The 21,474-nt window shown below is 41.2% G+C and overlaps 1 long non-coding RNA gene across 2 annotated transcripts in view; it reads left to right on the top strand.

Annotated features, from left to right (window-relative positions):
* Positions 1–21,474, top strand: part of LOC139104660 (uncharacterized) — a 62,932-nt gene that overhangs the window by 14,288 nt on the left and 27,170 nt on the right. Inside the window, exon 2 of one of the 2 annotated variants that reach the window (XR_011546060.1) lies at positions 9,488–9,550. This is a non-coding gene — a long non-coding RNA (uncharacterized lncRNA). Of the gene's footprint in view, positions 1–9,487; positions 13,209–21,474 lie in introns of those variants that run through there. The other variant, XR_011546059.1, reaches the window with a different exon arrangement.

The raw sequence follows: 21,474 nt of genomic DNA, 5'->3' as shown, positions 1-21,474 counted from the left end.
AAGAGAAAAAAATTAATGTAGACATGACGATATATCAGCTAATTAATTTAATAAAAAAAAAAAAAGGTAAAGGTTTTTTTTATTAAAGATTTTATTTAATAAATTGATGCTCACCTAAGAGTTGCTCCGCCGATGCAGGATGCCTATCCGAGGCCTGCTCCTCCTCTCAGATGGGACGTGACGAGCCATCCTTCCGCGCACAAGTAACTCGCGAACGCGACCGGGTGAAGTTACAATTTGCGAGAATTATTAAACACTTTCGCGCGTTGTTTTTCGGCACTCCCGTAAAAAAATAATTGTAAAAAACGGCCCGGAAACTAGCGGCACTCCCGGAACGACCGACGAACCGACTGCGGTTCGTGTAATAATTAATATCGGCGGTTACGACACTCGTTGATGACCGGTGGATGCAGCTACGTCGATCTGTAACAGAAAAAAAATATATATATATTAATTTTAAAGATGCCACAAGTATAAGCTATTAGTTTTGCGTTTTACAAAAGTGATTCTTACCTCTGGGGCTGCTCCGATGAGGCACGATGCCTTTCCGAGGCCTCCTCCTCCTCTCAGACCTCCCGTCAGAGTGGCCAGCTTCCTCGCAGACCGTCTCAACTCCGTCCTCGCACTGATCCCTGCAAACAAAAAGCACAGATAATTAGTTAAAACTGCGCGGAGTCCACTCAACACGTGTGAAATATAAAGATCATTTCGGAGAGACGAACGCGTAAGAATACAACTCACTTTACGCAAAAGAGATATGCTCGCACGTGCTCTCCTCACATGGAGAATAAGAAGGAGACGATAGTTCCCGTACCAGGCGATTTTCGTTGCACGCAATACGCAAATGAGTATCACTTCCGGCACGGACACACGTGGCTGCTCTACAGTGCGTAATGAGTACGTGTGTGTTGCGCGACCGCTGGAGAAGGACAAAGCGAGAGTGGGAGTGGTGAGGGGAAACACCTAGCGCGCGGCACGTAGGCTCGCGCTCGCTCTCGCTCCGTTCCTCCCACCACTCCCCGCGGTCCCCGCGCCTATCTATGCGTTACTACCTATAAGTTAGTCTCTTTCGATTTAATTGTAATATTAAATTCGTATGTCCAGACAAAGACGGTGCTTCCACTAAGTCGTCCTCGATCTCGAAAACCGCGAAGACCGTCCTTGCCTGGACGTATTAATTAAATATTAAAATTAAACCGAGCCTCAAAATCGCCGACTTTGAAAGCCGACGTTGACTCTCGCTTGGCGCGAGGCAAACCGAGCGAGAGAAAACTAATCGGCGTCGATTTTAAGCGGTAACAATTAACAGTTAATTTACGCGTCACCTACCAATTTTTTGAGATAGGAGAAAAATTGAAAATTGATTTTTTAATTGGAATTTATGATATAGGAGTAATAATAAAAAAAAAAAAAAAAATGAAAAAAAGAGAGAACGAGAGAGAAGCATATATATCATTTTGAAAGTGCATAAGGAAAACTCATCCTTTTTTCCGAACTTTTACAGTGCCATAAAAACCTTAGTGCTTCTCTCGCAGATCTCTCTCGTCCTTTTTCTACCATTCCGATTACTGCAGGCACGTACGTATGTTATTGCACGCGGAAATGTATTTCCAGTCAGATAGATGGTCGCGTCTATTTTCCCATTACCGATCGTGGCGTCGCAAACTTACATCCCTCGGCGGAGAATACCGTGCGAGAATTCGGTTTTTTTTTTTTATTTTATTTAAAATACCCGCGCCGTACGCCGGAAAAGCAAACGGATAACAGAACCGGGCATTTCTGCATTGCAAAGAGCATGACTTGGTCAGCGATGCTATGAAACGTCGAAGATAATGAAATGGCATTGTTCCAAGGATGAACGGAGTCGACGTCCGGCGACGTCCCGAAAGTTTTGAAAGGGCGCCTCTAAAAAAAAAACTGGCCAACGGCCAATTGCCGTCGCGCCGTTCGATACAAACGCTTCGGAGTAAACTTTAAAGTGAGATCGCCCACCTCGGGACGGGGAATCGAGAGGGACCCCTCTTTTCCGTATATACTTCCCTCCTTTGTCGACAAATAAAATAAACCGGATCTTCTTTTCGTTTAAAGTGGAGTATTCAGCGGAATACAGTTCGAGCTCGCAACAAATGCCCGGAAATGTACGCGGAATGCGTCGGGAGTACGTGTTGTAGCGTTCGAGTACACGTCGCGCGAATTGAACCCTTCACCCCAAATATAGCGCCGCTGACTTTTAGATCTGACGACGCCGCGCAGATTGCTCCGGATTCGCGCGTTCGATTTTTTTATCCGCGACCGATTTCGCCACGCGGAATATAACGCGAGCTTCATCGCTGCAATTAGGGCTCAGTCCTCGGCGTACCGACCCGCGTCGTTTAATTATTAATTATGCCCATTATTACTTAACTCCGTACTCGCGGCGTCTCCGTTACTGATCTTGCATATCGCCGGGCCGTTGAAGTGCAATTAGGTCATAGTTTCACCTTGAACACGCGCGCGACAGTAAAGTTAATCATCTCGTGAACTGCTAATTAAATTGTCTCGGGCTCACATGCCGCCCTGGAGTTCTTCGCATTTCATAGGCGAAATTACGTTGCACAAATATGTCGTGTTAAAGCAATTATAATATAACGAAAATTTCTCGGCAATTAATAAGGCTTTTAATAGAAAAGTTATAAAAATGATTAACGCGAGGAGGAAAGTTAATTAAGGACGCTCGTTATCGACGAGGCCTGCACGCACGCACGCACGAATATCAACATCTTAAAATTATCGTGTTAAAATTTAATTACATTCGCGCTCTTAGATACGATCACGTCGAATAATTTCGATTATCATCGAACAACGGTTGAAATAATAATTCCTTTGATTTCTTAAATTAATACAAAATTAATTTACATTAATATTAATTTTAAACCGTGCTTCAACGTTGAGAAAATATATTTCGCTCGCTGCAGATGAATCGAGACACAAAACCGCCCTTTCGACTAAAATAACAAAGATTCGCTTCTCGTGCCTTTGAAGTGTGGGAAACCTGGGGAAGAAATATTTTCTCAATTAAGCTAAAATCCTAAGTCGGTGCACCTGCAGTAAGTTAGTTCCCACGGATAGTTATATCGGCAGGTAACTTTCGGCGCGAAACTGCCCTGGCAGCCAACTACTTGATAGGCTAATATGGCTTCACGAACACCTTGTTGTAAGAGACTTGGGGCCCAAGTTTTCGTTAATGCGCCCAACTATACCCCTAACTTTAATCTTCCCCGGGTTATTTGCATAAGAATAATAAATTGACCGCCACTGATGCCTGTATCTCGGAGGAAGTTTGCGGATTAGCGTGTGATGGCGATTACTTGTTTCGGCGGCGGGGAGAATAACGACAGATGATCTTATCGCTTAACTGGGTTGAAAGTTTGAAGGACCTTCGCTCGTTATTAATACCGTTTATTGTTAAAAGCACCGGCAGCGGCGGCTGGCATGTGGAATCGTTGAATTGCGTTGCGGTCAACGATCATTAGCGAGTTTAACTACGACCGGGAGCAACTCCGTGCAGCGCATATAATGAGCGACTACCGCTTTTAATTATAACTATCACGTATATATTTATTTACAAATGGCGTAGCCGGTATTTTGCTTATTAAATTAATTCTCGCAACAGTGGCCCGACGTACGCCACGATACTATCCGCCCTCCCCGTCGTAATTAAGTTGCCGAGAACCGGCGGCAGAAAATCTCCGCGTCCCGCTCGATTTCGTTGGATCGCGTTTAACACGATTGATCGCGAGCAACGATCGGCGAACGGCGGGCTTTAACGGGACGAAGATAATGCTCGTCGTGTCGAGGAGAATCTCTTTGCGAGCGGCGCCGGTAATGTTCGCGCACGATTTAAGTTGAACGTTGGAGATCTGTGTTTTATTAAGCGTCATAAAATAATACGTACGCTCCGGGGTGTTTTGCGCTCGCCGCCCACCCGTTTCTACCATCTCGAGCCCGGCCCTTCTGTCTCTGCGGAAGTGCTTGTGTTAATCGACTCCGCACCGGAGGTTGCTCGCGCTTACGTGAGGGATCACCTCTTGGACTCGCACAGCGATACTAACGACGTGGAAATTACCAGCGCGCGGTGTGCAACGCTGTCCGAGATAATCGTGCTGAATCTCCCCGAGATCTACTAAATTACCTAAGAATCACGCGAGAAATTACGTTGCTCTGCCGCGCTCCGTTTTTTTTTTTTTTCCCCCCCCTCGTCCTTTCGAACTAAAGAGCTAGCCCTTTATAATCCCTAATAATTCTCGCAAAACTCCGTCCGGATATCTCCGCTCGAGGATAACTCGCGACTCAGCTGCCTCATTAACCGCGCCGGGAAGTAAGTCTGGCAGATTCTCGTTCTGTCTTCTCAAATATTCGTTACCTTAGCGTTAACCGTAACATGCATACATGCACGTAGTTACAAAATCCGACCGCTCGGAAATTCTCTTCTTATTCCTCCTATGATTAGTCTCGGGCTTTGAAGCCAGCGAGTGTGCATTCATAACTGCGAGCTTTCGTATACGCATCTCGGAATCTCTATGCCCCGGTATTAACACAGGCTCACGGTGTCACGATGCACGGGATCCGTATCTCAACCTATTCCGGAAGCGCATCCGCGACCTTTCCGCTGCAGAATAAAGCAATCAAAACTTGGCCGGGTTATTAAAATGCGGTACCGCGCATAACAGTTTTCGCAAATGAAACTTGGAGCCGGGAGTAATATGAGGCGGGAGGGGGAGGGGGAGGGGAGATACGTCAATACGAATAATACATCGTTTTAAAAGAAATTTGCTTTCCCTTCCGTCCCGTAATTTTGTTTTTTTTTTACGTACTATACGTTTATGCAGCGGTAATTCACGTTTAAATTGTGAATTTAATCATAGTGTAGTTGTTCGAAAACTTGTTGCTTTTAATTTCTGGTGTCTCCGTACAGTTTTTCGATTATAAAGCACGCTTAGAGAATATCTTGTTAAATAATCAATGAGCAAGCTGATTACCCCGGAACTCAATTCAATTTTCTTTCAACAAGAGCCCCGATCATGTAATAACGTCTTACGGTAACTTAAACTCCGTCTTAATGTATCAGCGTATTTTCGTCATTTTAAACATTTGTAAAATGTAACTCGATATGGTTCGTGCCGATATTAATACAATTTGCCGATCTATTATGCCACGGATATGCGAAAATCTTTAATAAAGTTATTTAGTCGAGTAAAAATGCTGAGATAGCCAGAGGAACGTTTTAATTCTAAGATTATAATATCTTTATCTTCTAAATTGAAATATGAAGTAAGTGTGGAAAAATTTCACAAAAATTTCTCCGTGGAATGGGGATCACATCGCGACTTAATAATCTCAAAATGTAAAAATCTTTGTGCCTCGGGGTGGTTATTACTTGCCGCGCTCTTTAAAATTAAATAATTTCCATCGTACGGGATCTCGACCTAATTATTCGCGGTTATCAAATTAAAATTTAACTTTGCTTTCGGTTATGTATTTTCGTTATCGCCTCGATCTAAGCCGAATAAACTTAATCTCGCGCATGATTGGAATTAGCCGCGAGTGCACTTTGTTCCGTCCGCTCATTGTAAAATAAATTGCACGGATACACGTACGTATATATCCGTCATTTTATAATCTCGAAAGGTTTATTGAGTTACCCGCGCATAATGCAATGTAATATCAAATGTGGAGCGCCAACGTTTCCACGCTTGACCTTTCTTCGGCGACGCCGAACAATGTGTAGAATTGGAAAAATTCTGAATATTGTTCTATTGGAGAGCGAACCTTCATATTAAGCAGCCCCCAGGACCATACCGAACTGAAAGTATTATAATATCGGCTGAATTCAGATTCCACGTTCTACATTTTGTGATTTCGAGGGCTGTTGACTTAAGCGCTATGTACACTCGAAATATTACATGCGCATTTATCAAGAGGTACCCACAGAGCGCTGGCCATCTTCCGCCCCTACGTAATTACGCGAAACCAACTTCGATAACTACCGCCTAGTTCTCCAATTCGTTTGCTCTCCTTTATTTCGTTTCAACTACTCCTCGTTTTGCCCTATCTCTCTCCGTCTCTCCATCTCTCCCTCGCGAAATATAAAAAGCGTTACTTTTCCTAAACGACGACCGCTCCAAGAGCTCGGACATTTGTTCCCCCGCTTTGGATCGCCGTTTTCTTATTCTAACGGCCGCGGCGATTGCTCGTTCGTTTTTCCAAGCGTGTAAATTAATCCTAATTTCATTGCGGAAACGGTTCGTTTATTTGGAGCGTGGTGTGATTTACGTGCGGTATCTTGTATACACATGCAAATCCGGAAATTATTACCCGTGTAAGGGATCCTCCTCACCCTTTTGCTCGGTCTAGTGGCAAATTCTACTGAATTACGAACAACGCATAGCGAGCTGACGTGACCGTAACATTCGCAGCTTCATTCGCAGGTTGATCTCCAGAACGATATTATCATTCTTGGGATAATCTCTGACGAGAGGATTTTCGGCAACGAGATAGGCGGATAGATAGATAAAGGTAGTAAGAAAAGACGACGATTCTGACTCGTTCGATAGCTCCCATAAGTGTCATTATATTTACAAATTGGCTTTTCGTCTCGTTCCGAAAATGCGTTAAAGATCCACCTCGACAAACCACCCACAGTTCTTATCTTACTATATCTCGCTCTTTAGCTCGCTGTCGCGATGTAAAATTAATTAAAATTAATATTAATACATAATCCTTCTCGTCGAGAGAAGGACGAACTAGAAAAACGAAAATTCCGCCGAGCAGAAACGAGGAATCACAAAAGAGAGAGAAAGAGAGAGAAAGAAAGAGAGATGAAAGATATCTTCCGGAAGAAACTTTTAACATTTTCAATTGCGCCGGATGGTATCGTGCATTATGTGCTCGATCGAGTCCGGGAATTTTCGGCGTAATAATAAAGTCCTGGTGGATTATCCGAACAGCTTACAGCAGCGCGTCTTCAACGCGCTCGTCCCCCCTCGCTGTCCTTTATCGGTTCCTTTCTCAGGAGAAAGCAATATCGCCACCGGTGGTAAGACCCGCTACTTTCTACGTACAAAAGTATTCTCTACAGTTTTCTCTTTCTTTTAGAAAAAAAATAAATTTCTTTTCTTTTTTAACCAACCAACCATATCCGGATATCACATTAAATAAACTGCCTTCAACCTTAAATTGAAAATACATATAATGCGATAGCGGTACGCGGTCGTCCTGAATGTTTCGTTCGCCGCAACGTATTCTTTTCTTTGAAACGGCCACGGGGAAATCACCTACGTTTTCTTTTTTGCAGGGGGACACTCTTCTTTCTTCTCAAATCTTTTACCGTAAACGTCCATTGTACCCCGGCAGGTACAACTTCACCGGCCCTCGAATCGTTTTCGCGATTTTTCTGTCCTTTCCAGCCGTATCAATTCTTCACGCGTAACTTTCCCTCGCCCTCTTCGCCAACAATTTCAACGTTTAAGACCCGACGTTTCACCGCGGCGTTGAGAAACAACCGTTTTAGACATCGCGGAATGTTCATTCCGCATCCGGCGTCGTTCGTAACATAACTCCCTCCTTCCCTCTGGGGATAATGCGAGCTATGCAGGTTAACAAACCGCGATTTACCTCGTTTTTGCTCTTTGCTTTCTCCTCTTATCGTAAAGTGAAAGAGGAACAGAGATGGAAATGGAAAATTACATTACCGAGAGCGACCATTTTTAGTAACGGCCGCTGTCCTCCTCTTTTTTTTTTTTTTTTTTTTTTGACGCGTTGAATGCATTTGTCCGTCCCACCTGTGTCGGTCATACTACGTACCGTACCGCACCACCTTCGGGGATATGCGCTCGTTGGAAATTGCGGCTTGCTCGATCGAATTTTAAAGCTTTTCCGTCGAGGGTGACGTACCTATCTACTTGCGCAAGAGACGATGAATTACTCTACCTCAGGGACGATTTCTCGACAAACGTGCCAGGGAATTTATCTAAGAGAAAGACACGCCGCGCGAGCGGGCACCTACGATAAAGATGGCCTCGACGGTAAAAGATTTGATAGTAGAGAAAATGTTCGTAAGAACTAGGGGATGTCTTCAAAAATTATATATAAGATTCTCGTTGTGGATTATTTAAAAATTTGACGATATATCTTTTTTTTTTCTTTTTATTCAATTTATAATATGTGTCTAGTATCGAATTTATTTTACCTCAAAGGTCAGCTTCAGAGCATAGCCATCGTCGTGACGTAGAAAATATTAAATATAATGACATTTTGAAGATTAAATTAAAAATTAAATTAATTGATCCTTGAAGAGAATTTCTTCTGAATATTCTAATTAAATAATGAATATAATTATTGGAGAAATTTTATTACACACATACATACATACTACACAATTCTTTAATCCTTATTTCTTTCTCTCTCTATTTCTATATTAAATTAACAATTAAATTTGCTAAATATTTATTATATTAACGACTCTTCTTCTTTGAATTAAAAAGAAAAAAAAATTTTTTTACACGAAACGTTCTATTTCAATTCCGAAAATAATCAAGTAAAAGTTCAGCTCGCGATACGTTCGTTAAAAGAAAAGTTCAGTCCGTAAATGTTGATTACGAAGAGAATACCGATGACGTCGCAACAACGCTCACAATACGATCTATGAGACCCTTATGAAATGCTCATAATGGAAATTGCGAGATTCGGAACGTTCTAATGCAATCCCTCTATTTTCGTTCAAATGCAAAATGCATAAGGACATATCGGCTTTAGAACGGGGCGCTTTTCATAGAATTTCACGATGGAGATCCCAGCCAAGCGGATCATATTGATATCTTGATCTAACGACTGCAAAACTATATAATAAAAGCTTTCCAATCGGAATTCCAAGAAAATCTTGCAATGTATTACGATCTTGTATTACGCGCGGTGGAAGGATTAAACGAGATATCCTATACTCCTTGTCTGGCGCGCATTTCCATTCCCTCCCCGCACGAAGTTTCCGGGCATTTACTATGTTACGTTGCGTTGTGCTGCGGTAGATCGTGTATCGCGGAATAATTATTCATAGCTGCGGGGAGATACAAGGCTTCCTCCCGTCCGTCGAGAGTTCTCAATATGTAAGCCGTTGCGCCGCCGCCCCGACCTTCTCAAACGACTTGACTTTGCGGAACTTAACAGAAGCGACTCGAGTTAGTCACATCTTAATACCCACCTTTCCTGTCGCGAGCCTCTCGCAGATCAATCGCTCGGAAGATTCCGTCGCGGAATCAACATGCTACTTGTAAAAATCCGTGCTTCGGGTTGACAAGCGAAGGGAAAGAGCTTTACGGAATAGCTAACAAGAGATCGCGATGTACGTCTTATTGACGTTGAATTGCGTCGACAGATCTTCTCCGAGAAATCTGCATATCGCGAAATAACGAAGCGAAATGGAAATACTGAGTTGTCATTGTTCTCTTTTCAGACGAGAGAGGACCGATCGTCGGACCGACAGACCGCACGAAATAGGAAGCTGCACGCTTTATTGGTATGTGAGCATATTTCACTGAATAAGTTATCTTCGAAAAAGCGTAGAAACTAACGAGCGAATGTAAAATACATGTTCCCTATTAAAAAGTAAATTTTTGAAATGTGTGAAAAATTTACGGAAACACGAAATTTTGTAAAATATACTTTATAAATATGCTATCGAGGGGTTTGAGTTCATAAAAAATAAATACCGACATTACGTAAGCGGACAATTTGCAGCGCTAGATAAATTCAGAAACTGGCGACTTTTGCATAAATTCTGATACGTATTATCGCAAATTATCACGGTGCTTACGTAGGCGACATTGGACATTTTGTTATCTTACCGAGGCACGTTTGCATTATCGAATATAAGTCATAAATCCGATAGCGAAACTCGCGGAAAAATTTTACGAGAAACACCTTTAAAAAAAAAAAAAAAAAAAAAACTACCGAAGTAGCGGGGGGTATTCTCCACGTCATTCGTGATGTAACAAAAAAGACGTTTCCTTGGAAAATGGAATAACCGCGTAAAAGACCGTGTTTCCCCTCCCCTTCCCCTCCCCCTCACTTTTATTTCCACAATCCCGCAATAATTACATCAAAAGCGGTACAACCGTCGTCGTCGTCGTCGTTTTATCTCAAGGACGGCTTGCCCGAACGAAATAATGAAGTTGAGCGTGTTCAAGCGGACGCTTTATTAACTTTAATGCAAACGAGTAAGTTCGATAACAAACGCCGTAAAGAACTAGAGATTGAAGGGGGATGATCGACGACGCTACGGTTGCGGAAGAAAGAAATCGCTCGCGACGGAGAAGGACGACGCGTAAATTTGCATAGAAAGAATTTGCAAGAAGCGATTGCGTGGAACGGGTCTTGCACAGAATCCAAACGAGTTTCGATGCGCGCGCGCGCGTGAACGGGGCGCGATAAAACTTTTTTTTTCCTCGCTTTTTAATTCTCCCGCAGGACATCCCGGGGTTCTCGGCGTCGCGAGGGCTCGCCCTACCATTTTGTAACCATCTTGATTAATGCCGCAGCGCGAGCGACTTCCCCGGCCGGTCTACTTTTTCCTATTCCGGCGAGCGGGATTAAGAGAAAGGAAGTTGCAACGTTAAACCCTTTCTGTCCCGAGTCTCTATTTAATAAAGAAAAGACCTGAATTTTTCATGAGTTTTTCCTACGTGACTGTGAACGACGACGTGAATGCTTAGGAAGTTTTTTGAATAGGCCAATTTATTGAGATTCGAACTGCCATTGATCACGGATGAGTTAACGGAAAAATGTAATTTTCGTACCGTTCTCGATAGATCGAATTATATCATAAAATTATGAAGGAACGAAAAGAGAGAAAAGAAAAACAAAATTTTATTTTTAAATAACAAAATAATTTTGACGTGTTGGGAACACGGGAAAATATTAGAAAAGTAAGTCGTCCTCTTTATTCATTATATCTATCATTTGCTATTTCGGTGAAAAATCGTGAATATTGAAGGAATTAAATCATGCAATTTAAAAAAACACAGCGAGAGGGTGCAGTTATATGCTGAGAACAAGCTGGAGCTATCACGAATTGCAGAGAGCGCTACGAAAAAGTAAAAGAGAAAGCGCGCAAGCAAGAAGGAAGTGAAACGAGCGCCAATTTATCGATAAAAGCGGGCTCCGCACCCAACGGCCGCGATCGACTTTTTTTATTGTAGGTTTTCCAAATAATTTTAATGAAATATTGGAGAACCTGCTGTACAGCTCGGTCCAGATTGTTCTGTTCTCTCCTCGCTTTCGATTCAGCTAGTTTGTCTCTTTTACGCACTACCTGGAATTTCATTAATCCGAAGCAATTTTGTTATTCGTTCGATTGTCGTAGGTTTGTATCATCGAAAAAATAAAAACGAGAAAAAAGTTAATATCTCTTTATCCTAATTTTTTAATCAGCGACGGGTACAGTCGAGTTAAAAATTATTACACTTTATACGTACGATAAGCGTACTTACTTATTTTAATTTAATAATAATAGTGAAAGTAATAATCAGTACGTTGTTGCTTTTCTAATTGTATACGTTTGCATAAAACAAAAAGCAAAAAGAAAAAAGAATTTGTTTAAGTGACTAGCGATGTCCGTAAAAAGTTAATTCTTTATTTAAATTTCTATTTATCGCCACCTAGAAAAGAAATTTAAGAACAATCGAATCACGGGAAAATCTTTCACAGAATAAATAGAAATTAAGCAGCGTAACATAATTAAAAGCTCCGATTACGTACGTACAGTAATTCAATGTTACATGGTAACACGGCGTTTAAACTTAATATGTTGAAAGCTCTTCAGGTTTAAATAAAGACGGCGCTTCCTTTTCGAGAGAAATTCATTTCGTTGGCAAAATATACGCGTAGCCCATTATACGTATTAAAGTCTATATTCAAATCTCTTCAAGTGTTGAAAACGTGCTGTTAATCTCGAGATTTTTAATATGATTCTCGAGGAAATTAGCTTTATTAAAATACATTGTAATGTGTGCGTGCGCGCGCGCGCGCGCGCGCCTGTGTATGTGTGTGTATGTCATAAAAATCTGAGTGTTCATAAAAAGAAGAAACGCAAGCACGGCAGATTCCACGCAACAGCATGCTTTGCGAGCAGATTCATAATGTTTACATTTACCTCGATAAATTTACGACATTTATGTGCTGTCCGTCCATCCGCACATTGTGCACTATATTTCCCCACATAAATCTCGTCGTTGGTAACTTAATCACGTTGGATTTATCACGCAGCGTTCGCATCCGTACGACTTGTTTGTGAACGATAAATCGTGCCGAACCGCCGCACATTAATTGACTATAAAAAGTTGCGCTATCATTAAGCTTATATGCATTTCTTTGCTATTACGTAGTCTAATTCCACGGTTACCGCGCGTACCGGCGAATTGTACGGAAAATTACCTCATTAACCACGCTTGCTCTTATTCACGTTTCATTTTTTCCTCTCTTAATTGCGCCCTCGGAATTTTTAAACATTTAACTACAACATTAACAGCGATACTTTAGCAACCGAATCTCCTCGTAGGAATTTATTATTATATCAAAAAAAAAAAAATATACATATATGAATAGATATCGTATAAGAAACTGATAAAGCACTGCTGTTGAAAGCGAGTAAGAGACGCAGTAGTAATCCGACAATGAGTGACAACCACGACGGCAATCAACGTCGGACGTCAAGTAGAATAGGTCCCGTTGTGGCAGCCTTCTAGCCGAGTAACGCCGCGCCGCGTTGGCAACAGCAGGGTCAAAGATTATGCAACTTCTCTAACAGGCTGTCAAGCGCGCGATATCAGCGCGCGTAGGACGGCAAATAAATGATGTCGATTTAAAAGCCGGCGCCACGATCAATAATTCGCAGATATTCGCACGGGAGAAAGATATCGTTTCGCGGCTCTCAAGTAATGGCGACCGGATCGCCCTCATCGACTCGCTCGCGAAAAGCTCTTCTTTTTATTTGATTAAGATCGGCGAATCGTCTCGAAATGATTTCCCTCTCGCGTCGATCCTTCATTCTCGGCCCGTTGTTCAATCCAGCCGACGAAGACGACCGTTGTTTTCGCACTCTCAAATTTTTTTTTTAATTTTTCTTTCTAGTAAAAACCCACCCTTCTTTTTTATCCGCCCCCGTCATTGCCTCGGCCGAGATTCTTTGGCCGAGTTGCTTATAAACTTTTAGTGACACTTCCTAACGCGGAGGCCACAGATACCCCGGCTGTTTTCTCTACTTTTCTGGGTCTCCCCCTTATTTCATCCCCGCTTGTCTCCGAAGGAGCGGAGTTGGAAACCTTTCGCGTGCAACGGCATCGAAAATATCATTATTCGCGTCAGGGAACTCGGATGTAAAGTGGGCTCATGAGCGAACTTGTTACGCGACTTCTTCCGCAGCGCGGCGCGTATCCACGTCAAAGGACTATGTAACGCGATATCTAATTAATGGCATGTATCTGTAACTCATCGTTAATGGAATTCTAAAGAAGTTACAGGTACAATGTCGAAACGGGTTCTTTTCCGTGCCGTTCTACCTGGCTTTCACGACATATGATACACGCGCGTCCATCTTATCGCTCCTCGCACCTCGCACCTCGCCTTCGTGCGGCGGAACCGCGGGAGTAAACTGATGCGGAGCGAACTGGAGCGTTCCCCTGGATACGGATTATGCGCACATGACAGAGAGTGAAATCTTATGGACGTGACGAACGTGTCGGCGGAACAATGGAATAAACGCGTAGAACAAAGCAAGGCGGGGCCGCCGTGTTCCCGCGGACTCCGCGCGAACGTCCACGTGTAGAACCGACCGGTTGCACATCCGTGGATGTAAAAACCGCGTATGCACAAAGCCTTCGACTCGTCCGGGCCGCGACCGCGAGACGCAAATAGAAGAAAAATGGGGAAATGAAAGCGGCATTGTTTCGCCAAGCTGCTTTGATTAGACGCCTAACGTCGAAATGTAATTAACGCGCGTACTTCCACGAGCTAACCTTGATGCGATTCTTTAAAAAGTCACCCGTGTTTTATTTATCGCGGAATATTAATCAGCGGTGCGCCGCGGTGTTAATTTCGGACTTCTTCCCCCTTCGTCCGCCTCGAGTTCTGTCCGACCTCCGATGATCGATGACGAGCTCGACGCCGCCTTGCTCATTAACCCTCTTGCGCGCGTATTATATTCGACAAGAAGCTGGTAACAAAATCGTCGTTACGCACGTCGGCTCCGACAGCCAAACGTAGCGCGTTACACCCCGTTATTTGACGGTGAAAACGCTGACGCTGTACCCAATCGCGGAAAAGAAGATCTACTACCTCGAATCGAAGACCCTCGGATTAGGAAAGGACCACACGTCGGTGGTAACAAAAAGTAATCCGCGGGGGAAACGGTCTTTGTTCTTCGGCTTCTTTGAACCCGAAAAGCCGAGATATATTTCTCCTTCGCGGCTTTGATTCGCAATCGTACGTCCCGAACGCGGCGTCCGGACTTATCTCGAGGAGATCGATCTCCGTACGCGTCCCGATAAGAGATACGGGAACGAAAGATATATTTCGCTACGCTACTCGTTGCGAGCGCGTGGCTCGCGAGCGCGGGTCGGCAGAATTACTTTTGCCTCGTGGATGCTAAATTGAAAACGGTTCGCAATTGAAGCGAAGGCCCGTAATTAAAACTCACCGGCGGAAGTGGTTAACCTTTTGCAAAGAAACTTGAGATGCGCGGCACGCGAAACGATCCGGAACACTCGACACAGAGCTTCCGCGATGGGCGCCCGGGTAAGTGACTTCAAAGGCTACCGTCTGCATATTTTAACATAGCAAATGGATCAGTATTGTGCTGCGCATTTCGAAAAACCGGAATGGCCTGTGCGCGAAAACAACGGCGAGAGCTCGCGTTTAATTTCCCAGAATTTTCACGGAAATTTCGAAACGTCCGCGCGTTTGATAACGATATTAATAATTATCCCTTTGCTTGATTGTCGCGCATTCCTGTCGTTAACGCTTCGTAACCAAATGCTCGCAAAATAAAGCTTGAAATTTCAAAAATTTATTTAGCCCCCTTTTATTTTTCGCCTCTCAAGCAATTTGATTTTTTTAAATTTTGTAAAAAAAAAAAAAAAACATACAATTTTTATCGCGATCAACGGCGCGCTATTGCGTTTATATTTATGTGCGTTTGAAACAAAATAAAAGCAATTAATTATATAGCTAAATTTAAAGAACGAAACGTGCTCGGTGCATTTGTCAGCTAAACTTTTATACATTATATGAATTCTGTACTAATTACATTTTGTAGAGAAAAAGAGGTAAAATTGTCGTTTATAATAATAATAATAGCAGTAATAATAATAACGTCACGTTTGTAATTTACACACTTGATTAAAATATTTACAAAATTGAATATATATTTTTTTCTCTTTATTTGTTATTTTAGAAAATTAATAAAATAAAACAAAAAATAGCCGCTATTTTCAACAGCGTCAGAGCTGTTCGCAAGATAATAATCTAATGATATTGTAGACAAATTTCATATTTTACGGTATTATCGCGGGGATTCCTGCGCTACAAGCAATCAGGTTTTACGCCGACAATTCTCCATGTAGCTACCTATTTTCTAGTTTGTTCTGAAATTGGATGCCGAACTAGGAACCAATAGGGACCAGTCTGCACCGTTTCGATCCAACGTGACCGCGATCAAGCTCCGTACGAAACAGAAGTGGATAAAAGACACTTTACATTTATCGCAAGGATATCAAGCGATCCTTATTAAGTGAATTCTTTCAACTTGAAACTTTGCCTTAGAATATATGCCGACGTTAATCGAGAGTATCAGTCATTATTCACAGCCGAAAGAAATATTTATATCCTAGCAGTTCGATAAAATCGACTTCCACGACGAAAAATAAGTAAAATGCTTAAAGAATCGAAATGTGTAACTTACAACCGCGTTATTCTCTAAACAATCAAATTATAATTATACGATACATATGTATATATTAAAAGATATGTTGTAAAAATAAAGAAAAAGTCGTCTCAATATATTAATATATTCAAATCAATAATCACTTAAGAATAATTAATGCTCGACGGTCAGCGGAACGGCAGGCGATAGCTGATATCAATGGTAGCAACAAGAGTATTAGTTTCGACTTCGTAAATCGACGGTTCCGGCTTGAAGCGAAAGGAGAAGTCCGTGAGCGCAATGAGAAGTCGAAAGGGTTTCGAATCTCGTCTAAATCGAGGGAGGAAAGCCCTGTCTAGCGTTTAACATCGCCGGAGGTTACGAGGCCAGCTTGGTGGCAGTTCGTGCACGTTTCGCGTCTAAGAGACACACAAGTATCGGCTTTGCGAGGACGGACGCCGAGGCGGGATTTCGTCGTCGGGCTTGAGGAACGTCGGAACGACGCGTCGCGTGTGCGTCTCGACGGTTAAGTAACCGCGGAGAGAATCGTTTCCCGTGCTCGAAAGGAGCTTTGCCGATTTACAGGGCCGTTGGCCTTTCCGCGGATCGCCGCCGTTGTCGAGACGACGTTACATACATTGGATTTCCGTGGCAGTAAACGCGGTGACTGTAAAATCGTTGGGTGTAAGTCCATACATGATATGAATCTCAAGAGAGGCGCGTGTTGAAGTTCAAAGTATCACTCGGCGACCACGATTTCTCTCGTTCTTCCGGACGTCCACGTAGAGAAATTGAATCGAGATTATTATCGAACCGCATCGTAAATGTCAAGCCGTTGATTTTAATTAGCAAATACTTTTTATTTATACCCTTCGTTTATTTTGCTTTTACGTAAGCCGCTTCGTTGTTAGCTATTTTTGGGATAATGGCGGTACGGTGATATGGTAATTTGATACATCGCTGTTATTATTATTCCGAATTAGTAAGGTTGACTAAATTAATTTAAATTATTTGAATTCTATGACTCGTCTAATAAAAACACATGACATATTTAATTAATTATTACAATAATGAAAACAGCTTGCACGTAATATACAGGATACAAAAGACGTAAATGAAATGTGAAACGTCTAACTGTTTGCACTACAAGGAAAACTTTCGCATAATTATTTCTCAAGTTAATTAAACAAGATTTCATGCAAAGCAAGAAGAATGCTTCTTTTCCAACGCGTAAAAAGAAATTTACAGATGTATGGCTTAAAAAAGAAATAAAACGAACACCGCGAACATCACGAATGCTGGAACTAAATTTTACGAACTAATGCTCCACGTTATACGATCTCGAAAAAAATCTGCCCTATTTACTTCCTTACAACATTAATATTTTCCTATATAATATTATATAAAAATTGTAAAATTGTGCAAACAAAAAGAAAACCAACGCGAGACTAATTTTCGATCTATTAGCTGAACATACAATAAATATAGTTCACAGCGCGTAAAAATATTATCTGTATAAATTATCTCGTTTGGAAAATTATAAAAAAATTAACCAAAAATAATAAATTAACCTTAACGCAAATATATCAATTTTTTTTTTTACCGCGTATTTTATCGTGTTTTATCGACTGTAATATTATTTCATCAGGGATAAAGAAAAAGGGGTCAAGTTCTCTAATTCGATTGTGCTAAATGTATAAAATAAACTGTAATTATCAGGATACTTTTAGACCTCGTATTGTCGCGATTGTGATGGCTATCAAAAGCAGTCTGGACAAATTTTAATAACAGCTCGGCAAGCCGTGTCGATTGTGTCGCGTCGTAAAACATTGCGTAAAGCCGTCAGATTTTCGCAGTAGTAAAACCGTAGCGATGGCCGGGCGGCGGAATCGGACGCGAGGCGAGGACGAGATCCGAAGCCCATCCGTGGATATGGGGCGCTTTCGAGCAGGGGACGTTAACCGGGTCGCATACGCGCACGTGGCTGCACGTACAAAACGAATTTATGGCGAGTCATAAATAAGGACCAACAGATATGAGACACTCGATACTCGAGAATTTCGCCGATCGATGGTATACGGCGTTTCAATGGCGCCTTGTATCCCCAAGCATATTACCAAGAAAGAAACTTTATACTAGTGATCGTCAAATGAAAATTGCGCTCTCGTAGATGCCGTTAAAGTTTCAGACACGTGAGATTCTTAGTAATTTCGCGTCTAACTGATGCATAAAATTTTCTTAAGCCATCATACCGCGCGACATGAGTTTGTTAGAGACAAAAGTTAATGGAAGTTAATTTGCATTTTATAATTTGAATCATAAATTGTAAAAAAATGTTCGTGAAATCGAAAGTCCGTTAGGCAAGCAGATTAATTTTTTTTTTTTTGTCGATTTTTGATTTAATTTTGTGTACAAATTAAATGTAAAGTCGTATTAAAATTATAACCAAAAGGTTACTTTGTCTTTTACGTTGCATCATATAAATTTCTTGTATCTCACAAAAATAAAGAACGAAAAAAATTAAAAAAAAAGATATGGACTTGTCTTTTTCTATATAAATGCATCATCCCGTTGGTGCGTCAGGTCCATAAATATCACGCCGCGTGTAATGTCACTTGAGCAAAATTTATTGTGAAATATGTACGATAAATAATAGATTTGTAGAAATTGCGTTTGTCAATTTACATGCCAAGTTGCCTACATTTTTAATTTCACATATTTGACTTCGAGAACCGCGGTTTAAGTCTAGAATAATAATAATTATTATTATTATGATCAAAGTTCCTCTTCTAATCTCAAAGTAATAAAAACCGGATAGAATAAATCTTTCTTTTTTTTCCGCAAAATTCATTATCGATTACGACGATAATACATAGGATAATAAGAAGCCTGAGGATAAAGGTTTGCTTCTGGATGACAGATACAACAATCTGATAATAATTAGTAGAATGAGTTTAGAGACAAAGGAAGTGATTATCTGCCTGTATACTGTTTCATCTGTCATTAATATATAATGCTGTCGTATTTCCGCTATATGTATATATTACATGTATATATAAAGCTGCTCTTAATTAGAGGTTATCGGGATTAATGCAGTACACCCTGCAATGAATGTATCTCTTAATAGTTTATCGGGATAAATGCTGTAAACCGCGTAATTGATGTATCTATTATTTCTGGCAGAAATTCATCAAAATGTCTCTGCGTATACGTAGAACGAAATAATTAAATAGTACGATTATCGTAATATGGGTAATCATGTAAGCAATGATTTATCAGCTATTTGGCAACTCGACTATTATGCAAAATGTGGATGTTAATCGTGCAAATAACGAGGAAATTATCGACGAAATAACCGCTGTAAAGAGGCGAAGGGTAATATCGAACGTCTTTATTCGATGCGTAAAGCCAAAACTGTTCGATAAACTAGAGTTTCAGCCACCAATTTTGTGAGGACAGACACGTGGAAATATTTAAAAAACGGTTGGTAGTAACGGAATTGATATAAAATCATCATGTGCGATACCAGTGTCAAATTTCTATATACATATGTACCATATATATTACATATAATTTCCCGGGCATGAATTATTTCGCGGTAAAAGAAAATCGCTGAATTTTTTTTTCCTCGCGGAACCACGAAATATTGTCACGGTGGATGGGAGATCGGTTAGATTTTACATTTACGGGTACATTCGCAAATCTTTTTATTCTACAAAATGAGAAGAATATGACTTACAATACTATGCCACCCGTTCAACGTTTCGTACATGAATAATTTAATCCTACCATAAAATTCTTTGTCTGCTCGAAAATTCATGTGAATCACACGGAACGTAACTTATACATGAAAAAGGAAACGAAAAGAGAGAGAAAGAGAGAGAGAAAGAGAAACGGAGAAAAGAGAGGAGAAAAAGACAGCGAGCAAACTTAAATCAACACGTTCTCGGGGAGATAAGAAAAGCGAGAGAAAGAGGCGAGTGAAAAGTTTTCTCTGCCTGTCTTTCGTCTTTTCTACCGAAATCAACTCTTTCAAGTTCGCCGCCGAGGTGAAGGCAACGCTATCGAGATGAACGAACGTAATACAAGGACAAATAATCAGAACGGGGGCAGCTAAATTTGACTCCTTCTCCGAATGATGAAATATAAAATAAAGAGAACGGCGAGGGAGAATAAAAAAAAAAAGAAAAGAAAAACACTGAATAGCGGAATAGGTTTGGGTCCAGCAATAAGGTCATTCCGCTTCGGTTCATACCGATTGCTCTTCTATTCATTCCGATATTAACTGCTGAACCCATTTCTGGTTTTTTTTTCTTTTTTTTTCCCTCCTCCGCTTTCGTTCTCACCTACACCCCCTTCATTCTTTCCTTTCCACCCCGCTTACTCGGGCGCGGACCCCGTCGGCGTACCGTCTATTCAAATCCGCCTTCTCTACGCGGCACGTTTCCGCCAACCCCCGACGTGAGGGTACGCGACGCAATTTAAGGAATCAATTAAAGTCCTCACCTAGCGGCCTCCGGACAATATGTCCCGTTTTCTATTCGCCGACGCGAGATAAATAAGCACGTCCCTTTCGATAACAAACAAGCGCGTATACGTATACATATCCTCGTGGAGTGCAGCTGCATAACTTTCAATTCAAATTCACGACGCATTGTCAAAAGGATTAACGGATACTGCGAATTGAAGTATTACCTATTGACGTAAATTGTTTCATCATTTCGTATCGCGCGTGTAACTAAAATTTATATTCAATCGATCGCACCGTTTTGAAAATGGTACTACTCATAATTGCACAAAACAAATTGAACAAAAACAAATTGATGTGTAAACCGATATACCTGTGCCGCCGCTCGGTCGAAATAATTCGGACAAGAGATAGGTCCGCAACAAAGATTGATGGCCGTCTTTGTGGCAAGAAGCGCGAGCATTTACGGACTGACGCGCGAGAGAAAGAAAGTGGAAACTTGCGAAAATAAAATGTGAGCTTTTACTTCTGTCATCTAAAAATATTCCCAGCGCTAATTTCAGGTGAAAGAGATGGATGAAGGTGGCATGTAATATAAAGAACGCAAGTAACCAAAAAGTTAGGTTTACACTTCCAAATACGCGTCTAACGCGTCCGGAATTAATTTTTCGCGCAAACACGTTAATTAAAAAGACAAACAAAAAAAAAAAGAAAAACAAAAAACCTTCCACTTTCAAATTTAATTACATCTTAGAACTAAAGCATTCCGTTTTATTTTAGCTGCGTTAAAATAGCGACGATATTTTTCGCATTTGTCTGAATATGTTTTGAATTTGTATTACAAAGTTACGCGACTGTAGGTATCGTCCAAAATGTGTATGTCGCAATATATTTGCAGAATTAATATCATTTCAACGTTTGCGATGGGCTAAAAGATCCATTAGTATAATGAAGGTGTTGAAATTACTCGCGGAACGGTGGCAACAGCATTTCGCCATAGATATATAATTATAAAATTGTTGATTAACGAAGACCATTAATTATCGGGATTTAATTG

This window comes from Cardiocondyla obscurior, linkage group LG08 (assembly GCF_019399895.1).
Source record: "Cardiocondyla obscurior isolate alpha-2009 linkage group LG08, Cobs3.1, whole genome shotgun sequence".
Lineage (NCBI taxonomy): Eukaryota > Metazoa > Arthropoda > Insecta > Hymenoptera > Formicidae > Cardiocondyla > Cardiocondyla obscurior.
This window is presented reverse-complemented; position numbering and strand designations above follow the sequence as displayed.